The 12,031-nt window shown below is 38.4% G+C and overlaps 1 protein-coding gene across 7 annotated transcripts in view; it reads left to right on the top strand.

Annotated features, from left to right (window-relative positions):
* The first annotated feature begins 30 nt into the window (after positions 1–30).
* Positions 31–12,031, top strand: part of SHLD2 (shieldin complex subunit 2) — a 29,091-nt gene continuing 17,090 nt past the window's right edge. For 4 of the 7 annotated variants that reach the window (XR_001555964.1, XM_015866036.1, XM_015866045.1 and 1 more), the window contains exons 1-2: positions 31–118; positions 225–285. The gene's annotated coding sequence lies outside the window, so the exon portion shown is untranslated. Of the gene's footprint in view, positions 119–224; positions 286–3,271; positions 3,480–3,902; positions 3,952–3,982; positions 10,963–12,031 lie in introns of those variants that run through there. The other 3 variants (XM_032445553.1, XM_032445554.1, XM_015866040.2) reach the window with 3 other exon arrangements.

Below are 12,031 nucleotides of genomic sequence, written 5' to 3' on the forward strand. Positions count from 1 at the left end.
TTAGGGTGCGCATGCGCGGGCTGTGCTGCGTTGCCGCCTTTCATCATGGCGGGCGGTGCGGCCTGTGCCCGGCCTACGTTGTGTGTGCCTCACGGTGCTGCTCAGCTCTGTGCCTGTGGTGGGTGGAGGCACCGCTGCCTGCATGTGTCTGTGGTTTGCTGTTAGGTATGGAAGTGATAGTTGTATTAATAAAAGGTTAACAGCATCTTTCTTTTTTTTCATAGCATTCCATCAGGAGACTCGTCTTTGAGTGTCAGTGTTAAGGAAAACCATCTGGTTTCTGAGGTAATTGGTTTCACTTTCACACCTAAGGGTTTCACTGGCTTTCAGCTTCTTACTAAATATTAATCTTATATACACACACCTTTTTCATACAGAGAAAGATACATACACCTGTAAAGTATATCCATACTTTTAAAGTAATATCTCTATAGGTGGGAAGGACTTTAATAGGACTTAACAGGGGTCATTAAACATTAATAGGACTTTGGGGTCATTAAACATTCTGTGTGAAGGACTGTTGTAAGTTGTTACTGAAAATATGTGAAATGTAGAAGGAGATGAGCAACCTGAGTTAAGTTATCTAAGCTTCTGAAACATCTTTGTGTGCTAATTGCTTACCTTTTAGCTATGTATATAATAATAAGCACTGTGTTGTGCCTACATGAGGAACTGTGATTTTAAGGTATAATAGTGTCAGTTTCAAGGGAAATGAAATCAAATCTGATGTGTTTGTTGGATAAGGTCAAACCTGAGTCAGATATTCAATGTCTTCTGCCTTAATACCGGGATAGTATGTGATTGACTGCTTGAAAATCTTTAGCTGACTAGGATAGTCCCTTTTCTATGTCAAGCATCATTGGTAGCTATTTTATAGATGGCAATAATAAGGTAGGAGGCCGGTGTGGTTCAGCATAGCGTTTTCTATCAGGATTTTTCAGTTTAACCAGAATGTCCCTAGCATGAATTGTGCTGTCTCAAGTTAGAGTAGCTGCTATTAGCTTGCATCCAAGCTGCCATCTGTGCTGGGTCACCAAAGCAGGTGAGAGAACACGGGCGCTGGAAATGAGGAATCCATGCATGACTTATCAACTCCATTCTTTTTTCTTGGCTCAGCTGTTTTGAATCCTGAGTAAACCCAGGATTGCTTTCAGTTCTGCGTTTTCAGTATCAGCATCCACTGGCAATGTTCATTCAGTGCACTACAGTGAGCTGAGAACTAATCCTTTTGTGTGCTAAACTGAGAGTTTGAAATGCTCTGCAGATGGAATTAGAGTTGTGCCAACAAGCTTTGCTTTGAGTATTCAGCCTTAACATGTGAAGTGCTTAGAATTTCTCATGCTTTTCTTATCAGATAAATTGATGATGCAATAAAATCCAAATACTGTTTGTGTGTGTTTCTAAGAAGCTTTTTTCTAGTGATTCTGAAAATAACTTGTGTTGTAAAAGTAAGGCTGTAGACCTGTGGGGTAATGAAGTATCTCTTGAAGTTGATGCAAGGTTTTGTTCCTATCGTTGTAGCCTGATGGACAACTGCTCAGATTCCGAGGTGTGTGAATGGTTGTATGATAAGTACTGGGAGAACAGGAGGGTGTAGATCTGTCAGGAGAAGAAACTGCAGTCATGTTCCTTTGGTTTGAAATGCTGTGTGTGCCTGTTAAATATAGGGTATGTAGTGGGCCATGTGTATGTAAGGTTTCACAGTAACATTGGAATTAGTTGCATATTGTGGCCAAGTATGTTACAATACTATCAAACAGCAATTGAATAATTATTTAGCAGATGTTAAGGCATTGTTTAGTTTTACAGATAGTGTTTTCTACCTTGACAATGATTTGAAGTTTCATGTAAGGAAAATGTATAATGCATAGATGTTTCTCTACTTGAGAATGTCTTTGGAAGAGTAGGGGGGAAACTGTTGACAACATGCTGCCCACCACCTCATTGTGGTCACATCTACTGTTTGGGCTCCAATAAGTTCAGCAGGCATTGGAGATGGTCAACAGGTACCATTTCTTCTGCATAGAAGAATTCAGTTCTGCCAGTTTGCTCCATATGCACTTCTATGTCAGATACCATCTAGTCTGATTAGCCCTCTGCTTCTATCTGTCACACAGCAATGAAATGTAATGGAATATTGATGGGAAAGTTCAACCTGTACTGCCATACCATCAACATCTGCCTCCTATGCTGCAGGCCAACGTAGTAACATAGGAGGCATTACTTTTGGAGCAGCCCTCCTATATTATTTTCATGAGGTATGCTATGGTTTAAGTATCTAAAGAAGCTTTACTGATCTAAGCTTAGATTTTATTCAAAATTTGTGAATAAACTGTACTGTCCTTTAGAGCTAAGTCTATGTATCATGCTTCTTACTTGTGTTCTTTTTATACAAAGCCAGTTCCTGATATAACAGAGCTAATGTGAGAAGTGTGGCACAGTCATTTGGCTTCAAGATCCACTGCTGGAGGGCTGGCTCTGTGGAAAGTCATTAGAGGCAACAAATCAATTAGTTGAATCCCAGAAGACTTGTTTAGTTTGACTTGAATACATAAGCACTCTTAGAATGAACTGTTGACTAAAAATGGTCAGTCATCTCTTGACAGTCAGTCAGTCACTGGTGAAGGTGATGAACAAGACCAAACCCAGTACTAACCTCATGGGAACACCACTAGTTACAGGCCTCCAACTGGGCTCTGTGCTGTTGATTGTGACCTCCTGAATTCTGGTAAAGAACTATAAATCCTTTATCTGTTTGAGGTATCTAAGCTTATTCTAATTAATAGCTTCAGCTGTGTTTAGGTAATGGAAATGTGCGTTCTGTGAAGTGGTTAAGTTGGAGAAGAGGTGTGTAGATGACTTAGATAATATGTGAAAGCTTCCAATATGTGACTGTACCAGTGAGAAGCTTGGACACCACTGCTCTGATTTTTCTTTTTAATGTTTTCTTTTATTTTCATGACTACTAACTCAAGTATTAACCACTAACATCTTGTTCATGTGTATATACTAAGTGTATTTTGTTGCTCTATAGCACTACAGAGTGTGCGACTTGTATGTGTAGGAACCTGTCAGATTCAGGTTATTATGGAGTTAGGAAAATGCAAGTATGGAGTGTGACAGTGGTGTTTTCCAAGCTGGGAATCTTGCCACAAAAAGACGAGCAGCTGAGCAAAATAGTAATTCGATTTATTATTGAAACCATCTGAATGCTTTTTACTTGTCCTGGAAATTCAAGGTATCATTCTTATTTTTCTGTTTTTGGCAATAGAGGTAGAAAGCCGTTTTGCAGAATGTCATCTGGAGTTTTTTCCTAATCATATCAAGTGAAAGGCACTAGAAAAACCCTCAGTAAGTGGAGCATGTCCTCAGCCAGTTTGTCAGAGCACCTGTCAGAGGGCAGCGTTCTGAGCTTTGTAAATGTTAATAATTCCGCCGTAGAAGTCAGAAAATACTGAATTGATCCTGATAACTGCCTGGTGAGTAAATACGCTTTTGATTGCCGTGAAAAGTGGTGGTGCTTATGTTTGTCACTTTGAAAGACCTTCTGTCTCCATCTGTTTATATTGTTGCTGTGTGTGATGACTGAGGCTGCCAACTGCTTACTTCAGCTCTGTGACAGAACAGATATAAAAAGCTCTTCATGTACACAGGAGATAATGTCCTCTCATTTCTTGTTTAAGCAGTCCATAGACATGCAGAAGTTTTTGGTGGTGAGTTTTGGTACAGTGTTGATCTGAGCGTATTACTTTCTAGTAGATGTTTCCAGGTAATATGGGGGAAATATAAAATTCCTCTTATAAAGCTTATTTGCTGGGTGTTCTTTAGGTTTGTAGGACAAAACAGCTTTCAGGTTTGATCTGAAGCATGCAGAGGTGGACAACAAATCAATCTCTTTTCAGTGACTTTCCTGTCAGCGTGGCGTTCATTAAGCAATGGAGGCTTTTGCAGGTCAGTTTAAAGACTTTTCTCACTTCCTGTATTAGTAGGAACCTGTTAAAGCAGCTGTTTTGACTCTGTGGAATAACAGATTTTGCTTGGTTCTTTCTCTTTCGCTTGAAAAAACAAGAGGAAAGAATACAGTTGCCAAACACTATATTAGAGCTTCTCACCCAACTGTCAGATGCATTTGAGAAAGCTGGCAATGCGAAAGCTGGCAGGTATACGTGTGTAAGAACATTCACAGATGCATTGTGTGAGCCTGCAAGCTTCTCTCCCTTGAACAGTGGTTGGAGGAAAAGTGCTTGAGTCAATTAGCTTTCCAGGAGTCATTGTATTTCTTTAGAGCGGTGTTGTTTTAGTCAGCATAATGAAGTAGAAAGTATGGTTTGACAGGGCAAATTAAGAATTGTTTGAGGGTAACATTTACAGTATACATTTATTTTTTGCATCTCTTGGTGGCCTTGACTGTCTGGCTGAGAATTGTACCTGAGATTCTATCAGCTTGGAACCAACCAGAGGTTGCTAACCAGCTTTTTCTTGCTTTTAATACTGAATTAATGATCAAAAATTCTTGTTGACATAAGCCGAGTCTTTCTGTTTTAAGAGTAAACAGCAAAGCTGAGTGTTATAAGTGCATGTGATATCTTTCCTTAGTTACCTTTTGCAGACCTCAGTGCTGTTCTTGGTGGCATTGGGATCTAGAGGACTAAAGCGGAACGTTAACTTTGTAATCTAACTCGTCCAAATGGAACCACAGAATGGGCCAGGTCTATTTTAATTAAAATGTCCTGCACTCTGAGCTCATTTGTGAACCTCTTTTGTCTGAAATAGTGTATTTCATATTCTTCTGTGGAAATACTGGAGTTCCTTTCCTCTAATCATTTTCTTGATGACTCTTTGTCTAAGATTGACAGTGTTGGCAAGATCATGTCTTATCTGTTTTAATTTATCACCTCTGACTGTATTATTTTTTTTTCACTGGAGGTATAAGTTGAAGATAAGCTCTGAGTCATTGTTGGCAGCAGATTTCCTCAGTATCAGAAGGAGTATTTTATTGTCATCATCCAACTATCAGTTTAAAAATGTCAAAGAGCTGTAAAAGCACTGAACCTGATGTTCTTTCTGTTTCCTGCATTCTCAGTTTTGTAGATAAAGTGGAGTTTGTCTTCAGTGAAGATCTAACTGGCAGTGTAAATCATACACAGTTATTGTTAATGAAATCAGCTTTCTTGAACGTGAGTACATGCTGTGTGTTCACCAAGTGTGTAGGGCAAATTGATATTGTGGTAGTTGTATAAGTAAGTGTAATATTGGGCTTTGTAAGAACACTGTGCTATATACACAGCAATAAAGCATCTTCTGTCTGTGCTGTACCTTGTGAAGGTAGGAGATGAGAAGCAAGGAAGACACTAGGCTCCTTCACTGTTTTTGTTCCCTTCATATATTTTATCCCTCACTGGTGAACCTGTACTTATAATGTAAGATTATTATTGAGTTCTAGGTTTAATTTATTCTTTGTTACGTGACTAACTCAGTAAAGGCTATTTCAAATCCAGGAAATTAATGGGCATGTTAACTGAAAGAAACATATGTTTGAGAAAGCACCACACTCTTATCACCTTTTTTTCTCCCAGAGCATCCAAGTCTTAGTCATATCAAGATACAGTACAGTGCCTCAGCACTTACATCTCAAAGAAACTCTTCATGTTTTGAAAACTAAGAAGTACTTGTGTGGGTTGGCTCTTCACTGTACATAAAGTAGGAGAGAACCTGCTTCAAATAGTATGGGGTTCAAGAATGGAGCAAAAAAAAAAATCTAACATCAAGCACAATATATTAGTACTAACTTTGAATTATGTGATTGTTTTATACTTTAAAAGCACCTGTAGTAAGTTCTCTACTAGCTTCACCGTACTGTGTGAGCTGAAGTATATTACTTTCCTATCTGTTTCCATAAGAAAAAGAGGTGATTAGGTCTCTACTTCAAGATGTGGGGATGACAAATACATTAAGTATCATTTAGAACTTGAGCTGGTTTTGCAAACTTGAGATTAGTAATAGATGTAAAACAGAAATTATGAGCAAATGCGGTATTTTATCTATGGCTATATGTGGTTATAAAGTTTAGTTGCTAATGTGCTGAGTGAGGTGAAACTACTCAAAGGAAATAGATATTGGGATTGGCAGGCATTGCTTGGGAACATGCCAGTGTAGATATTGTGCCTTTGAATGTGCTGAGAAGTCAATTCAAACCAGCATCATTTCTTGGGCTGCATTCATACTCTCCATTTTGTTTTGCCATCCAAGGTAGATAATTAGAGAATATAAACTTTGGAGACTTAGAGACCAAAGTGACTTTCCCTGTCAGATCATTAACTGCATGCTCTGCCAATCCTAAATTGAGCTGTTGCAGTAATGTGGTGTAGTTTAGTTATTTCCTGATCTTCCAGTGTACAGCAAGGTGACCTCAGCGGACAGAGCTTTGACTTGTCAGCCATGGGGCCTATTCCTTTATAGAGTAAGATTAAATCCTTTAATTCATCAGTGTTTAAGTATTATTAATCTGAAAGATCAGTGGCAAGCTTTTCACCAACAGTACTGCTGTTGGCATCTAGGTCTTGACCTGTGAATTCAGTATTTTCTTATGAATTCAGTATTTCCTTCTAAAGATACTGGAATTGGACCAGTCTTAAATTACATTGAGTCCTGTTACTAGTACAAGGTGTGGTGGCAAATTTGTTGTGTAACTTGGAACTAGATGTGCAATCTAACTGAAAATGGAAAACTGATCATAACCTTACAGGAACAACTTAGGTCCCCACTAAAGCTGTTTTGCTTCATATAAGATTAGCAGCTGAAAAGGTGATTTACAGTCCCTTCAAACCTCTTAAGATTTTTCTGCCTCTATGCTAATATCTCAGTGAGATTTGCCTCTGAAAGTTACGTTTGAGTTAAGACCTTTCTTTATGGCCTTTCATAAAGCTGACTTAGGTAAGGCTAAGACAAGGGGAGAAATATTAACTTGGTGTAACGCCACTCTTTGATACAGCAACGCACGCGGCTTTGCATTTCTTATCAGTGCAGGTGCTACTTAATGATGTTGTTTTTACTTGCCAAGTGAAGATGTTCAAGATGTCTGCTAAACAACGTGTCCTTTGAGGGATATTTGGGGAGTAGCATTTTGGCATCGAATGGCTTCCAGGGTCAGAACCTCAGACATGAAATTTACCTGAATTTAAGGTAAATATTTTTAAAAAACATTTTATTTCCCAATTTAAAGGGCTAGATGGTAGGTAAAAGGGTCAGACGGGTTGTTCGCACTTGGGATTATAATTGTATTCTTCTAGCTGTAAATGAAACTAAAATGTGGATCTCACAGGTTGAGAAAGGAACATAAAGTGATGTCAGTGTATAGAGTTACTAAATGCACAATCAGATTTTAAGGTTCTTAACTCTTTCAGTGTTAGGATGTTACCTTTCCCCTCATATTTTTGCACTTTTGAACCAGCAGTGCAGCTTAAGATGGCAGCGCTTTGGAAGCTTTGCTCTTCATCCCCTATCGAAACAAATATTTGCTCATTCTTCATGGGGATTAAATCCTTACACCCATGTCTTATCACCAGTTTTCTTTAACTGTGATCCAGATGTTCAGTTTTCTGTATGTGGTAGGAGTTCTTATTGGCAAATGCTTCCACTGTCAGTGATCATTTTGGCACTTGTTTGTTACTGAATATATATCTGTACTGTAAGCTGCATCTCTACTTGCTATTCAGGCTTGTGCTAATAATTTAGCTGTTTGTTTTTAATTCTCTTAGATATCTATTTTTTCTGTTCCAGCGTTTCAAAAAGATTGTGTTAGGTGATATGTGGTTACATTTCATTTCATGTTAGCTTGTTAGGAGCTCGTGGCCCCTCATTTGCGTGATATATTGGGCTTACCAGCAAGTGAAGTCTCTATGTATAGATTCTAAACATCAGTGTAGGATTTGCAGTGATATGTCAGGTAACTTGGAATATCAGCAGAGATAAGAATTCAACAAGTACTACGTTTTGTTCTTTGATCCATTGCAAAGGTTGCAAATACCTGGAAAAATATAGTAGGTTGGATGTTGAGTGTAATAGCTCTTTGTTTTTCTGCTTAATCTACTGTCTTAGGAGCTCCATTGGGTTGCTAGTGTGAGTGAATATGATGAGCATGGAGATACATGGCTCAGTTTTTTCCTGTGCTGTTTGAGGGAAGAATTAGGGTGTCTAGAGTATTCCCAAGGATAAAACTACTGTAAGTGAAACAAATGGTTTTCAAGATTGTCCAGATTAGCCATTTGTAATGCAGCAAATGGATAAAGCTGTTCTTCTTCTTAATGCAGTATAGCTTAATAATGAGGACTGTGTAGTGCTGTAAGTAATAGTTTGGTGCTAGAAAATGATTGAATTAAAGGCAATTGAGTGCTCAATAGAGTAATACCACCTTCATACAAACAATAACTGAAGTGTTGCCTCTAACATGAATACAGTGAGGAGAAGATAGATTTTTAGTGAAAATGATAAAGATACAGGTTTTAATCAGTAGTTAAGTTGCTTAAGGACTTAAAACAATAGATGAAGATGAAAGATGATGTCTAATGCCTCATCTAGAGGAAGATGGAAGATGATTTCTAGCACCTCATCTTGAGGCTTTTGATTTTGCCAGTGGTAGGTTTCAATTGCAAGATTACAGTGGGAAAAGATAGATGTTAGTGTAGGCTGTATGTACATATCGGTGCTTCAAGCATTTTGTGCACAGTAGGTAGACAAACTTTTTGCAGTGTTGATGTCTTCTAGCAATTTCATGGGCAAACCTTTTAATTGAGTAGAAAAGAAATTGTGATGTATGACTTTGAAGTTGTACAAATTACTTTGAATTGCTGGTGGAGGGTGGCTGGGGAATGAGAGCTTACCTGCCTTGGAAATGGGGGAAATTTATGTCTAAAAGGCACCTTTGGTTCAGTGAGCTGTGTTGATAGTTACTCAGTGTCACCTGTTCTCTGTTAAAGCTTAACTAGTTTGCTAAACTAACATCTATCTAAACCATTGAAATGGAAAGGCTTATCTGTTTAAAAGCTAATGGTAATTTCATTCATGTATCATTTCTTGATGGGCAAGTGGTAAAACAAAAAACCTTTTACACTTTTTGAGTCTTGAAGTTTTACTGGAGTTTAACTTAAAATATTTACAAATTTTATCTTGATTTTTCTTTCATTTCCCCCTGCAGCGCTGTAGTAAATTAACAACTTCATATCCATAATGCTGGTGGAATTGTGTGCTTGGCTGATATTTATGGAGTCCTATAAAGAAATGGGCAGGTACATGGCTTCTGTAGCCACAATAAGAAGCGAGGATGTGCAGTGAACCATCTGTGATCTCTAGTGCTGTTGTACAGAACTAGATTGGCCCAACTCTGAAGGTTATAGCTGCTAAAGGTAGCTTTATCTCTACAACACAATCACAGAATGACCCGGGTTGGAAGGGACCTCAAGGATCATGTAGTTCCAACCCCCCTGCCTAGCAGGGCCACCAAACATACACAACAAGTCTTTCTGTCTTTTTAAGATCATATCTTTTAGTTATCTTTTAGTTGCTAAGGCTTGATGGTGTTTCTTTGGAGTCAGAGGCAAGGAGAGATTCCAAAATAGCCTCTTATTTGCTCTGTATTTGCAAAATGAAAGCTGTTTTGGATCCAAATTGCTGGGTTGTATTACTGTCACTTGTATTGCCATCCTGCAGTTAAAAATCGGGCTGTTTTGTTTAAAATACATACGCTTTTGAGGTCTTGGATCTGTAGAAGAACTGCATAAAGCCCCCTTTCCTTTCTTCCTGAGCTACAAAAGTATCAGAAGAGATCTTCTGCTTAATACATTGTAGCAGAGTTGAGTTATAGCAGAGTATATACAGAGTAAATAGTAAAAATGTTCAAAACGTGGCTGTTTGTTGGTGTCTGGTACCAGGTTCTCAATCTGGTTTCAAAAAAGAAAATAATAGTTCCTTTCTATTGAAAGGTATTTGTTCTTCCTGAGAGGTCTTGAATTTAGAGCAAGGAGGAGAACAAACTGCTGATTAAGCTGTTGGTGTACAGAGTTCTTGTGGGCACGTATGTTATCTGGCTGCTACTAGAACTGTTCAAGTGCTTTCTAGTTTTACACAGCCCTTGAGCACAGCTTGATCCTGGTGATTGCCATTATGACTCCTTGGGGTGAGTGGGTGGCCTTCTGAGTTAACAAACACGTAACTTGAGTTGCACAATGATTCTGACAGGTTAAAAATACACCACTTGACTTCAAAATGCAAGGGGAAGTGTGACTTGTGTGTTCAACTCTAGTATCCAGTTGTGAAGTGCAAAAGGTATTTTAGGAACACTTACAGACAACTGATTTGCATAAGGCTGTGCTCATTTTAGGAATAATAGGTTTTCAACACCCTGTCTCCCACAGTGCAGAAGCACAAGCACAGCAGTCTTACCTACTGCTCTTGTCTGAAACATTGTTCTCCAATTCTTGTGATCTTCCCCTTTCTTTGAGTCACTTTTTTGTAAAGAAAAGTTGTAAATATTTTATTGCCTGCTGTAGGATGGAAGCCACATTAAAAGAAATGGGTGAGTAGCTTCTATTTCTTGAACCACTGGAGTGTGTGCAGTTGTGAGAGCAGCCTTTGACTATGGCTATTTGTATGATACAACCAGTTAATCCAAGTGATGCATGCTTAGGTGGATACTGGTAACTTCCATAATACATGAAATACTGGCTTGGATGTTTTGAACCTAAGCTGCACCTTGGATTTTTTGAGAAATGCATTAGATATCATAGAATTGCTTGGCTTAGAGGGGACCTTGAAGATGGTTTAGTTCCAGCCCCCACCATGGACGTGGTTGCCACCGTGTAGATCAAACAGCCCAAAGCTCTGTTCAGTCTGACCCTCAATATTTCCAGGGATGGGACATCAGAAACCTCTCTGAGCAGACTGTTCCAGCACCTCACCACCCTTAAAGTAAGGAATTTCTTCCTACCATCTAACCTAAACCTCCCCTCTTTTATTGTAAAACCATTCCCTCTTGTCCAGACTATCAGACTGTAAAAAGTCAGTCTCCATCTTCTCTGTAAACTCACTTTAAGTTCAGAAATTTATATGGGAAGATGTGCTTGATTCATGTTGTCTGTTGTGCAGTATAATAGTGATGTACTGGTATTCGTATTATTAACTTGAGAGGCATTTACTGACTTAGAAATAGATTTAAAAGAATCTCACAAAGACAAAAGTTGGTGAATTGGTGGTTTGGAAACAGGTTCTCTTGACTTAAAACAAACAAACAAAAAAAGAATGTTAAAAAAACTAACTGAACTTTTCCAATGAGAAAATACAAGGCTCACATCAGGTTTTTATAATTTTTTTTTACCTTGATCCTAATAAACAGGCAGTTTATCTGATGTAAATAGGGCTGCTAGACCTTGTTTCTTTGACAATGACGAGTTGCCTCGTTTTCATCCTAAGTCCTCTATTTATTACTCAACTTCAGCTGATCAGAAGGTTTAGGTTGTGGAATAGGTTTTCATTGGTAGTTGTGCTTGTGGATCATTTTCTGCAGTCATAACCTAAAAAAACCCTACAACATTTTCATTCTAATCTTGTGAGGTTTTGGACTACAATGCAGTATCTGGAGGAATACCTTTCCTTGGCAGGAAGTATAGCAGCTCAATTGTCTGAACCGCATCTCAAAGTGAATAGTTTATAGAATGCATGTGCTTTGCTACTGTGTATCTTTAACCTTTTACCTTTATCTTTCCTTCCTATTCATAAGGTCACTGTTCTAAAGATCTTTTAACTTCTTTTGTTTGTAACAGACACTGTTCATATCTCTAACGATGTGGTTTTAGTGTATTGCAAAACTACAATCAATAAGTAATGTTTTTTGCTTCAAAGACTAGATCTTGCAAAGCACAAAGGTGATGAGGAAAGAACCATCATATGAATCAAAAAACCCAACTACCTTTTCTCTAGTTCTCAAGCAAGGAGGATTATCTCAGTGACTGAACTGAAAACGTGTTATGTTTCAGTTGCC

Source organism: Coturnix japonica, chromosome 6 (genome assembly GCF_001577835.2).
Source record: "Coturnix japonica isolate 7356 chromosome 6, Coturnix japonica 2.1, whole genome shotgun sequence".
Classification (NCBI taxonomy): domain Eukaryota; kingdom Metazoa; phylum Chordata; class Aves; order Galliformes; family Phasianidae; genus Coturnix; species Coturnix japonica.